The following is an 11,760-nucleotide window of genomic DNA, read 5'->3' as shown; positions in this document are numbered from 1 at the left end:
TTTCTCCTTGGGGGTGAAGATGGGCTACATACATACAGCACAGTGGAGATTTGGGGAGTCAGTACAGCTGGCACTGACGGAGAGCCATGGGCTTGTGTTCAACAGGTCTAAAACTAAGGGCTCTGGGGACCTGGAGCTCCGCGTCTGCTCTAGTCAGTTTAGGCACGAGGATCGGCCCCCTCCCCTCCTTAGCCTTCTGAACAGTGGGCCGAGAGCTCTTCTGCTGGAATTCCATCTTGCATTTGGTTTGAACTGGAACCAAATTCCTTCCTTTTGCTTAGATGCTCTCTAGGCAGTCCATTCTGCAAAACCCAAGATGCACTGTGTGGGGACTGAGCCTTGGCAGTGCTGGTTTACTCTCATGGCTGGCCCAGGCAGGCTCTTCCCAGGTGACTGCTGGAGATGAGTTACAGCAAGCCTAGAAAACTAAGGAACCCTACTTGCCCACTCTAAGACCTCAACTCCTAAAGGTGTTAGGTCTCTGGAGAAAGGGCTTACTTAGGCTTCCTGGTGCCAGGAGAGGGTATCCGTGGGGCTGCTAGTCTTAAGCTGCTTTGTGTAGCCTTGACTTTCCCTGCTTGCCCACTCTACCCATGGGGGCTCCATCTGTATTGTAAGCATTAGGTTCCTTTTCTGGACCTGGGGTCAGGAATATAGGTGAAAAATCACAGACTGGGAGATGGAGACTTGCCAGAAAGTGATGGTATGTGATCAAATTAGGGGATATCACCAAGTGATACGGTGGTGCACAGACAGGTTAGAGGTCAGCACCCCCACCCCAGATGTGGCTGAATAGGAGGTTGTCAGACCTGTGAGGGTGGGAAAAGCATTCCAAGAAGAGGAAATAGCGTGTATAAAAATAGGGGGTGGAGAGTAGAGCCACAGGGCTTGTTTGGGAGACTAACAGCAGTTTGCTACAATGCACCAGTATTCACGGCCACATTACGAAGAGCACAAGATCATGCAAGCTTGGGGGAAGTTAAAATTTTTCTGCCACTTGGGAAGGAGACATGTTAGTGGCTTTGATAACCTTTGAAAGCTAAGGAAGGTCAGGAGGAATTAAGGGGTGGGTCTGTAGGGGAAGGAACTTAATGTCCCTTGCAGCCTAAGGCTCTACCCTACCCCAAGCAGATCGTGGCTGGTGCCTGAGCCCCCAAAGGTGAAGTAGTACAGCACATATACCCTGCTGGGGGCAGGCTTGCCTTTGAGCCTCAGACCCAAGCTTGTCTGTCTTAGTGATTCTTTAGGGATGGCTAGTTCAGTGTTTCTTGGGAGGGGAATATATGATTTGAAAACATATTCCATTTTGAAAATGGAGACTTTACTTTTATCATGCAAGGTAATTCTAAGTTGCAGTCATTATTCATTGGGGGACCCCCTGAGGGGACAGGTGGTATTTGGAATCTTGAGTTGTGGGGGGAGGTTCAAGTTTCTAAGAGTTAAAGGAGTTTTTTGCCAGCCTACTGGTAAGCTATGAAAAGGCAGGGATTAATGGTGGCTAGAGGGGCTGCAGCTTGGCCCAGGGGTCTTGGCGCCTCACTGCCCACCCAGCCCCAGTTTGCTTGTGTATTGGATCCAGGGCAGACCGGCCCATCCTGACCAGGGCCAGGGTTAGCACTCTAGGTGAAGGGGAAGGAACTCTGGGGTACAGCGTGTGACTCGGGCACCTCCCCTTTGTTCTTCTCTGCCATTAAAAGCATCTGACAATCTGGGATATTGTGGTTCTCTGTCTGCAGGCTTTTATTGGTAGGAGGGAAGGGAGGCATCTCTGCTTCTGGGATTTTACCTGGAAACAGGGCGCAGGCAGATGGGTTTAGGCAGATTCTGGTAAGTCAGCCTCCCTTGCTTATTGGGGGTGGTTGTGCTTATGCCTCCTGTGCTCAACCTAGTGAAGAGGCTGTACTAAGAGCAGTAAACCTGTATGTAATATCTGTGCCAGGCGTTGTTCTAAGTTTTTACCGTTTTAACTCACTTAAGGTTGACAGCAGCACTCTGAAGGGTCATCACCATTTATAAACGAACAGCCTGAGACAGAGGTTGAATAGCTTTCCTGCAGCTAGTTGGTGGCGAAGCTGGAGTTTGAACCTAGAGCACGCACTGTACCTGCTGTTCCGTTCCATGTTGCGGTTTCTGGTGAAACTTGAAGAGAAAAGTTTCCCGCAACTTAAGGTTTTGGGACCCAAGCTTTGGGCGATGCCAGAATCCCACACAGAAGCCCAGAGACTGTCTTCAGGTTTGTTCCCTTGGGGCTGATGGCATCTGAAGGTGGGCTGATGGGCGCTGTCAGCCCCTGCAGGAGGAGCGTTTTATCACAGATACTGTTTACAATTGCCATTATGTGGTGACAGTAAAAATCAGACCAAGTCAGTTTTACCATTTTTCAGTTTTCTACAGATAGTAACACCCTCTTGTTGCCTGTACTGGGGCTTCCTGCTTTCACACTCCCCTTGGTACCCTGCTGCTTTGGACATTGTAACTAAAGAAATGGTACTTGCTCTGAAGTGACTGCCTGTCATTCCGGGGGGTCGTCCTCCTGGGTCTCCTTACCTCCTCCTTCCCTGCACGTGGAAAGCCTCGCCCCAGTGAGAGCCAGCTTCAAAGGCTCATCAGCGTTAGGACATCCTGGCTGCTTCTCATCCCCCTCTCCGAGCAGGGCTGGTGAATACTCTTACCTAGAGGCAAGACATGAACCTCAGGATGCTTTGCTCCCCTGCTCTCCACCAATTTATCCTGTTGGGCTTCCAGGCAGTCCTGAGAGGTAGAGGGCCCACCCCATCTGCCCTGAGGGCTGAGCTCCTGGTCCAAGGGCTCCCACCCCTGGTTACCCAGAGCTGAACTAGAGCGCTAGGTTCTGGCAACCCCCGGTGGCCCCCAGCCTCTGCCTGACCATTGGTTTGGGCAGTAGCAACATCCGGTGCCTTGTCTGTTCCTCTGCCAACCCCTGGTAGAGGCATCCTCATGCCCCTGGCAAAGCTGTGAGGCAGTGGGGTGAGCCCTGCACTGTCCTTCAGAAGCCGCGCTGCCATGGCGTGGGGCCTGCAGATAGCCCACCAGGCTCCATGTGCCGGAGCCCGGTCTGTGCCTGCCCAGGGACAAGCACGGCCTCCTCGCCTCCTGCTTCTTCCCCCTGTTGCACCCCTTGGATAAGAAGAGTAAGGTTATAGCTGTGAGACGTGCCGAGGCGAGGCAGGTGGTGGTATCCTTGGGTTCTGTCTTCCTAGAGTCCCCTGGTGGGTCCGTCTGTGCCAGAGGCCTCCAGAACAATAGCAGGGGCTGGCCATAGTGCAGTGTCTAGCTGGACCTGTCTGTCATGCCTTTAGTGGTTTATGGCCTACTGAACAGAGGCTCTTGACAAGTTCTCACAGCCACCTGTGTGGTTAATGTACAGGCCTCAGACTCCCAGGGTGTGACCCGGACCACCAGGCCAAAGAACAAGGGTCTAGAGTACCCAGCTCGTCTTGGTGGTTAGCCAGCCTCCCCTTCTCCAGCTGGGTGTTGGGCTTTTATGGCCAGGGGAGGCAGGGCTGGTCAGGAAAGGTTACTGGAATAGGACCTGAGACCATTTTTGAGAATCTTTGTTGCTGTGAAGGCTGTGAAGAGCTTCTACCCAGACTGGTGCCTGTGCTTGGTGTATGATTGGGGCTTGGGATGGAGGGATCCACATGTGTTTGTGATAGAGAAGCTCCAAACCAGAATGCAGGTGCTAGAAGCAACTTCCATCCCTCAACAGACACCCTCTCCCAGCAGGGGCATTAGGTTAGGGAATATCTTGTCAGGCTTCATCTGCCTTAGTCAAGTGGTGGGCTCGGGGCTGTGTGTTCATGCTGGAATAACAACACGTGGTTAAGGGTTGAAGATACTGATTTTGGAGCTGGAGGAGGGGTGTAAGATTTGCCTAAACCAGTGCTTTGAAATAGTGGGGTGGCATGTGGCAGTGGTGACAACTTAAACTCTTGCCAAACACAGGGGGCAGAGAGTAGGTCTGCACTGGCTTTCCAACACAGCAATAGGAGGGACAGGGGCGGTGGGTGGTACAGAAAGGAAGGGAGCCTCACCCAGGAGGCCTCCATGCTGGGGGCCCAGTGAGCCTGCCGCTCTGAGTTGCTTCTGAAAGCCTTGGGCCCTGGCTCTGTCAAGAACCACATGGAAAGCAGTCACCCAGTCATGGCAGTGAGTCTGCACAATGCTGTTTGGTCTGGTTCCCTAAATGAGGTGCAGGCTGGTACTTAAAACCAGCTTTGACCAGGTGTGTTCCCAAGATATTAAGCCTTCTGTTCCCGAGCCTAGAAGTAGTATGAGGTGTGAAGTCTTCTTATTTACGATTTCGTACCTGCCCAGCCCTGACCCTCCGTTTAGAGAACTTCTCCGCCCCCAGCTTGGTTCCCCCCTCCTGTACGCACACACTATTGGAACTCTAGGACACACTGCAAGCTGTAGGGGAAGAGTCCCAGCTTCCCAGGCAACTTGGGCTTGACCCCCTCTCTGCCACCGGCTGGCCAGGCACCTCATCCATGAGCTGGTTTCCTCATCTGTAGAATGGGCCAAACTGCCCTCTGTTACATCAAAGGATTGTTGCAGGCCCATGTACTGCTGGCGGGTGTGAAGGACCTGGAAACCATAGTGTGCTGGCCAGAATGGGGCCTCAGAGCAAACCCTGATAATATGTGATTTAGGGACAGGCAAACTCTGGAACAGACCCTAAGCCTGGGACTTCCCCACACCAGGTCAGACTCTGAGGGCATTGAAAGTGTCCTGGGTGGGGGCTGCCAGGAGGAAAGCTGGGTGGCATCCTGGCCTGGGGGCAGAGCAGCCTGGAGCTCCTTGTAGGAAGCATTCTGGGAGCGTGGGTCCCGGTTCGCATCCACTGTCTGGCTGTATCTGCTTGCTCTTTTCCCGTGTCCTTTTCAGCCCTTATAAGTCCTGGGTCTGCGGACCATGTCGCCACATTCCATCCACCTCTCGTCAAGTGGCCCCACTCAGGGACTTCTTTCCCTCGGGAGGGGTAAGAGCGACCTGTTAGTGCCAAGACTAAGCATGGCAGAATCAACCCCCACCCATGCCCCACATACACACGCAAAAGAAAGGACCCTCCACAAGGGGAAGATGTGACTACTCTGAGGTTTCTTCTCCACAACTGTAATGTTGCCCCAGCAGAGACCCCTGCAACCACCAGGCCCATCTCGGCAGCCCAAGGCCTGGATGCTGACTTTCTGAGCTCTCAGCTCTGCTCTCTATCCCCTTCAGCACCACTTCTTTGCCTTCCTGTGGGTGGAAGGAAAGCATTAAGCTCTGAGCAAACGGAGGACAGTGCCTGAGCCTTATTCCGAGGCTCAGTCACCTTCTGCTTCTCTTGGTGTCTTAGAAGGTAGAGAGAATGACTGAGACAGTCCCCCTCTTTGTAGCTGAGGTGGAGGAAGGCCAGGCAGCCACCTGCCTGTCTGGTAGCTGGACTGCAACCCAGGCTCCCTGACAATTGGTTTGAGGCTCTTTTTCTTGGTTTCCACATCTGGTCAGAGCAGAGCCTGAGCCTAATAAGCCCAGTGTCTTGGTTCTCAATGGGTTTTCTTCTCCTTGGAGAAGCCAGAGCAGAGCTGGCCGTGATAATGGATGCTACAAGTTTAAAACAGACCTTCAGTGTCTTTATATCAGGAAAGTTATCTGCTTTGTATAATGCAGGCTGCAGCTCATAAACTCCCGTGGTCTGGTGGGTGGGGGTAGTGAGCTCAGGGGGTGGCCTGGGCTTCCACTGGGACTCAGGGGCTTTCTGGGGCTACACGTGCCCAGCTGTCCTGTCTGAGGCGTGTGTGAGGCCCTGCTCTGGTCCCCTGCCTGCAAGTCAGCAGGGCACAAGGCTGCTCCCACTCAGCCACTGTTGGTTGGCATTCTGTCAGTCTTCCCTTTGGCTTCCCTGTAACCGGTTCTATTTAGGACTAATCGCCAAGTGGGAATCCCCTCTCCCCCAAGTCAACCTTCTGCAAGGGGCTGTTTCTGCTTTCTTAGCTCAGAAGCTGAAGATCACTTGTTCCTGGCACCCAAGGCTGACTTCACTGGGGTCTGAGTGGGTTGGTGGTGTGAGGTCAAGGTCTGCAAAAGGCTATTGAGTCATGAGGTCCTGGGGACATGGGTTGCTTCTGACATGCTCGGTGACATAAGCAACTCACCTTGGTTTCTTCATCTAAAAGTAAGGTTTCTTCCAGCTCACATATTCTTCATTTCATTGCTGCTGGGCTGGGAGTTAGGGCTTATGAGAGGCTTGTTTTCCCTGTTTGGATTTCCCTCCTGCCCCACCCCCTTCCCTAAGTGGTGTTTCCATCCAGAAGATACCCAGATTGCTCAGACCAAGCAGCCAGTAGGCGGGGTTTGAAGTAAGCGCCTTTGAGGGAGGGGACAGTTGCAAGTTCTTCCTAGATTGAATCCTAAATTTCAGAGATGCTAAAGGATTGCTGCATAGGATCAGTTTCCAAACACCACTGTCATCTCTCTGATAGGACGCTTCTGTCGCCCAGGGTCATTTCCCAGGGAGAGTCTTCTCGAGTCTCCGCCTTCTGAGGCAGATTTGGCTAGGAGGCAGGAGGGGGGAGAGTGTTCCTGGTGGGCCTGTGGGGTTTGTTTGGGGGTGAAGTGGGGGAGGGGTGGGGATGACCCTGAAATATTCCAGCTCAGCGTCCTTTGTGGAGAAAGGCCCTTCCTCGGGTTGGGTGGTCCTGCAGCCCAGGGAACAGTTTGGAGATTGCAGGGCTGGGGGGTTGCAGAAGGCTGTGCTCGTCCTTCAGACTTAAAGGATAAAAGCTCTACTCTCCAAGGTATACCACTGTTTTTGAAGCCAGTGTTTACCCTTTTCCATCTCTAATAAAAGCTGGTACTCATGGAGCCTGTCCTCTCAGCCACAATGCCCTGCTGCTGCCTTTCACTGAGAAGTTGAGTGGTTAACGTTCAGCATGAAGACGGCCTTTTGTGTCAAAAAGGTTGGAGGGAGTTGGTGCTACGGAGCTGTCTGCTTCGGGCCTGCTCCTCCCCTTGCAGGGGAGGGCAGAGTGGCTGGACCCAGCCTGCGGGTGGGGTCCTCGTTGCTGGAGAGGGAGGGCCCCGTTGGCCCCACTGCCCTAGGCCTGTTTCACACCACCCTTGCTTGGCGGCTTCCCCCATACAGAACCCCTTCCCCAGCTTGTCTCCCATCAGCCACCCTCCCGCTCCTGCAGGGTCCCCTGTCAGCTGGGCCCTGTGTGTGCCCTGGGAGGAGGGAGACCTCTGAGCAGCCACTGTTGAGAGAGCTTGCTCGGCTTGGGGACACCTGAGTGACAGATCTGCCTGTGGGAGTGTCCGAGGCTGAGAGAGATCCCGCCTGGAAGCCTTTTCCACAGAGGCCTGAATCTGTGCAGTTAGGCTGATGCCTTGGGTGTTGCTGTCGCTTTGCTTCTGAAGGTTTTTGTTTGATTGCCTTTTTTTCTGAAGATCTGTAAACAAGTGTCAGTTTGTCTGAAGAAGAATATCACTGGTACATAGATATGGATGAGTTCCTCGGAGCCCTTCTTCCTACTTCTTTTTAAAAAGTAATCGTATCTCTGGGCTGGGGAGGGCTGCCAGGGAGAGGAAAGACCTGGAAGATGTTTTCACCTTTCCTGAAGGCAGGGACTGGGCAGCCCGGGAGCCTGGGTTCTGTGTTGTGCTGGGACTAGAGTGTGGCTGGGAGGCTCTTTCTAAGGGCCCTTCCCCCCTGGGAGCCTCAAGAATGAGGTGGAGGATGGGAGCGTCTACTTCTGTGCCGCTCCTGTGCTGTGCAGCCCTTCCCTGCCCCTCCTGGAACCCTGGGAGTGAGCTGCAGGGGCCTCTGTTGGAGGAGGTGAGGAGCCGTCAAGAGGTCATTGGGAGCCCCCAGGCCCTCCAAGTCCAGCACTAGCTGGAAGGCAAGAGCCCAAGAACATACGCAAAGACCTAGACAACCCCAGGAAGTGTGCATCTGGTGATAGCCCGTGGGGCTGGAACTTCCCCACTCGCTTGCTCCTGGCAACCCTGGGAGACAGGCGACAGGATTTGTCTAAGGTAAGAGCAGCGTCGGTAGCCCCAGAACCTTGCTGGACAGGGGGGATGTTGTGGTGCCAAAGGCCAGTTGGTTCCTCCAGGCAGGCCCAGCGCTGGCTCAGATCTCCAGCAAAGCCTCGTCTGCCCTTGACCATCACAAAGGCCACACAGCCATGTCTGCGATGTCCTGGAGGGGGATGCCTCTCTGGCCAAGTTCCTCTTCCAGGCCGATTTCGTGCTCCCAGCGGGTTCCACAGAAGAGCTGTTCCTCCACACATTTCTTCTTTCACTGACTTCTAAGGATTCTCCATTGTTTCTCTACATCCTCCCCAGTACCCTCTCTACCTCGTTCCAAACATACCTTCCCACTGTGCTAAGGATGTGGCCGTGCTTCAGCACTGTCTGCTGGTCCTTGCCATGAAGAGGACCATTTTTAAAAGACTGTGTTGCTTTCACGTCTCAGGACAGGAGGGAGGTACTCCCCTGGGTTGTCTGGATATGTATGGAGAAGGGGTGAGCATACAGCCCAGTTAAATGAAGTTTGGTGCTTTCTAGCAGCCTGGGGTTGTGTGAATCACCACTTACGCTTTCCTCAAATACTTGAGAACATTTTTGTGGTGAATTCTTGTAATAAACCCAGGCCTTGGGTTCTTTGGTTGATCTTTCCGTCTTGACATCAACCAGTGGTTGGGGTCTGCACCCAACCTCTTCCCTAAATGTTGCTCCCTGTTGCCGCAGGGCTGACACCAGCGAGTGACATGAGAGAAGCAGAAATGGAGACATGGTCTCCAGTGCCAGCCCGGGACACAGGACTAGTTGGCCACCTTGGAGAAGTAGCTGTATGTGTCTGTCCCCGCTGGCTGTAGAGGATCCTGACTGTACCGTCAGCTTGCCTTCAGTTTCCTCATCTGTAAAATGAGGGTATTGAACAAGCTCATCTCCATGGTGCTGCCCACCTTGGGCGTTGCTTCCCCGGGGAAGAGGAGCACTGGAGTGCCCAGCGGCCATCTAAGGTTGCCTTGCTTGCACTCCCAAGCTGGACCCTATCCTGCCTCACCAGGCAGACTTATAAAATAAATGGCTCCTGGTACCTGAGAGTGAGGTTTTTATGCAAGTAAATGCTGTGATTACAGGAGGCCAACGGGAACAAGCATTTCATTGCGCCTCTCCTATGTGCCGGCGTAGAGTGAAGGGAGCTCCCATCCTGGGAGTAGGTGGCATCCTCGACGTGCAGGTGAAGAAACAGATTCAGAGAGATGAAGCCGCTTCCCCAAGCCAAGCGTAAAGCTGGGGTGCAACCTCCACTCTGACGAAGCCGTTCTCTGTCCCATTGATGGTGGTGCTTTGTCATGCTGGGCCATGTCTACCTCTGACTGAATTTCTCTGGAGGGTCTGAGGTGCATGGAGACAGGGGACATCTCAGTGTGGAGGCCTGAGTCTAGGCACTTTGGAGGAGAGGAAAGTTGTGAGACTTGGCTCCTGTCGGGGAGCAGGGGTTTTGTAGAGTCTGAGGGGGTAAGCTCAGGTAGGTGGGAACTCTATAAGGCAGGGGGTCTAAAGGCCGCATAGGACTTCAGAGGAAGGAAAGGAGAGTGAGGAGATAGAGGGGCCTGAACGAGGGGTGCCCTTCAGTTAAGGAAGGAGGAAGGGTGGGCTAAGGGGCAGTGCGAGCAGTGGCCTTGAGACACACCAGTGCCGTGGTTGGAGTTGGAGTTGATGGGGTGGGGTGGGACCTGATAGAGGTGGAAGCAGGAGTCGGGGTGGATCTGGAACTTCGGGTGCCCCCCACACATAGCTGACCAGCCTGTGAGCTCATGCTTCTCTCTGCCTCTGGTTTGCCAGCTGCTACTTGTTCTGCCCGTCACTTCAGCTTTCCTGTCATACTAAACAAGTGCCTTAGGAAGGGCTGGCTTCCAAATAGCTGTGTGGCCACCCTTCACCTCCCCGTGGGGCTAGCGGGGCTGCCCAGGTGCTGCTCCCTCTGTCCCCACAGCCTGATGGATTGCTGCTGGCACAGACAGCTGAGTCAGAACTCCTGGGTCTTACCCAGCTCTGCTCTTGCCAAACTAAATCATGCGAGCCTCAGTTTCCCTGTCCATACAAAGGGATAGGCAGAGGGCATGTCATTCATCTGTGGCATCCTTAGGGCTAAGAAAGAACCAAGGAGAGGACCTGATGGAGTTGGAAGCAGGAGTTAGTTCCCAGCAAGGGGTCTGCAGCCTGGCAGGTAGGGACCCATCACCTAATGCATAACGGCCTTGGCCTCAGTTCGTGTCCTGAGAGGTGGCCAGGGGTATGATGGGAGCTGTGTTGTAGCCTTTTGGACACTGTGGAGCCTAAAAGATGGAAACAGGAAAAGGCTCATCTAGCCCAGAGGGAAGGCTGGAAACAAGGATCTGAGCTGGGAAGGAGAGAACGCTCCCTGGACTTAGCCCACCCCTGCCCTAAGCAGGAAACTTTGTGCTGAGAGCTTGTTATTTGAGGGGGCCCCTGGGGAGGTCTGGCCAGAAAGGAGCCTTTTGAGGAAGGGTTTAAAATTAGCCTGGCTGAAATGGGTGGCCCCTGGGGAGAACTGAGGCAGAGGTTTCTGTGCGGCAGCCCTGGCTTTGCATTGTGACCAAAGCCCCATCCCACCATCCCGGGAAGGAGGGAGTAGTACTGACCCGGGTCCATAGGGCATGGTCCTGGCTGGCTTGCACTCCTTCATTCCGTCCTCTGGGGATGGGCTGGGTGCCCAAGCCCTGGCACCCAAAAGCAGCAAGCCTGGATGAGTAGTTGGGGGACCTGGATTTTGAGTCCCAGGTCTGCTGCCCCCAAAGAACAAGCTGTACAAGCGGAGTGGGTCTCTTCTGTTTGGGGGTTTACATGATGCCCTTCCATCAAGGGGCAGAGGGGTGTCGAGGACGGCAGCACCCGGAGTCTGAGCTCCCTTTTGCCCGTCCTGGAGCCTGGGCTGTCCGGCTTCCCGTAGGGCTGCCCAGGGGGGCTGTGGGAGGTGCCCCAGGGAGCAGAGGCGTGTCTGGGGAGGGAGAGGCTCATCAAAGGGGGAAGATGTGTCCGAGGTGGCAGGAGCTTCTGCTGGGAATGCTTCTTGGCAAAAAGTCACGTGAAGGAAGAAGCTTGTCTTTATGCATTCTTTATCAGCTGTGGGCTGGGAGTTATTCTTGCGTGGGTGGGGGTGGTGAAACCAGCAGCTATCGGGGCTGGTTTCCTTCACCATTCCTGGCTCTGTTGTTGAGGTCTGTGTGTTCTCTGTGGTGGGGGGGTGTCTGTGTGTGTGTTGGGCATGTTCGGTGTTGAGTGTAACTGCCCGGCTGCCCCAAGTTCCTGACTCAAGGCATTGTCTCTAAAAAGGCTGTTGCCTGGGTTCAGCGGGCCAGCACTGGGGCATGGAGGAAGTTCTTTGGTGCCTCTGGAAAAGGGGTTGTGGCCACTGTAGGGCATCTAAATGCTTTCAAGAGTGGCCATGTGTGGGGTGGGCTGAGGCATGTGAACTTTTTCTTAAATTGACCGTGATTAGTTGAGAAGATCCATGCTCGGCTTACGGGTACGAGATACAACTCGAAACAAGAGCCAAGTGTGTGGAAGCTCTGCGCATTCGAATATTTCATTACTCAAAAAGCCGCAGTTCCAAGATGTATTTTTAATGGATCTCAACTATGGAAAATCCTCCCTCCCCACTTACAATTATTAGCTGATCTGGCCTTGCTAATTTAGCCTTGAGTGCCAGAAGCATTTAGC

General features: G+C 53.9%; 1 protein-coding gene across 1 annotated transcript in view; it reads left to right on the top strand.

Annotated features, from left to right (window-relative positions):
• OAZ2 (ornithine decarboxylase antizyme 2) overlaps nucleotides 1–11,760 on the top strand; it is a 66,104-nt gene that overhangs the window by 2,185 nt on the left and 52,159 nt on the right.

The sequence above is a fragment of the Manis javanica genome, chromosome 8 (genome assembly GCF_040802235.1).
Source record: "Manis javanica isolate MJ-LG chromosome 8, MJ_LKY, whole genome shotgun sequence".
In the NCBI taxonomy this organism is placed as follows: Eukaryota; Metazoa; Chordata; class Mammalia; order Pholidota; family Manidae; genus Manis; species Manis javanica.
Note: the sequence above shows the minus strand (reverse complement) of the source record. Positions and strands in the feature narration are given on the sequence as shown.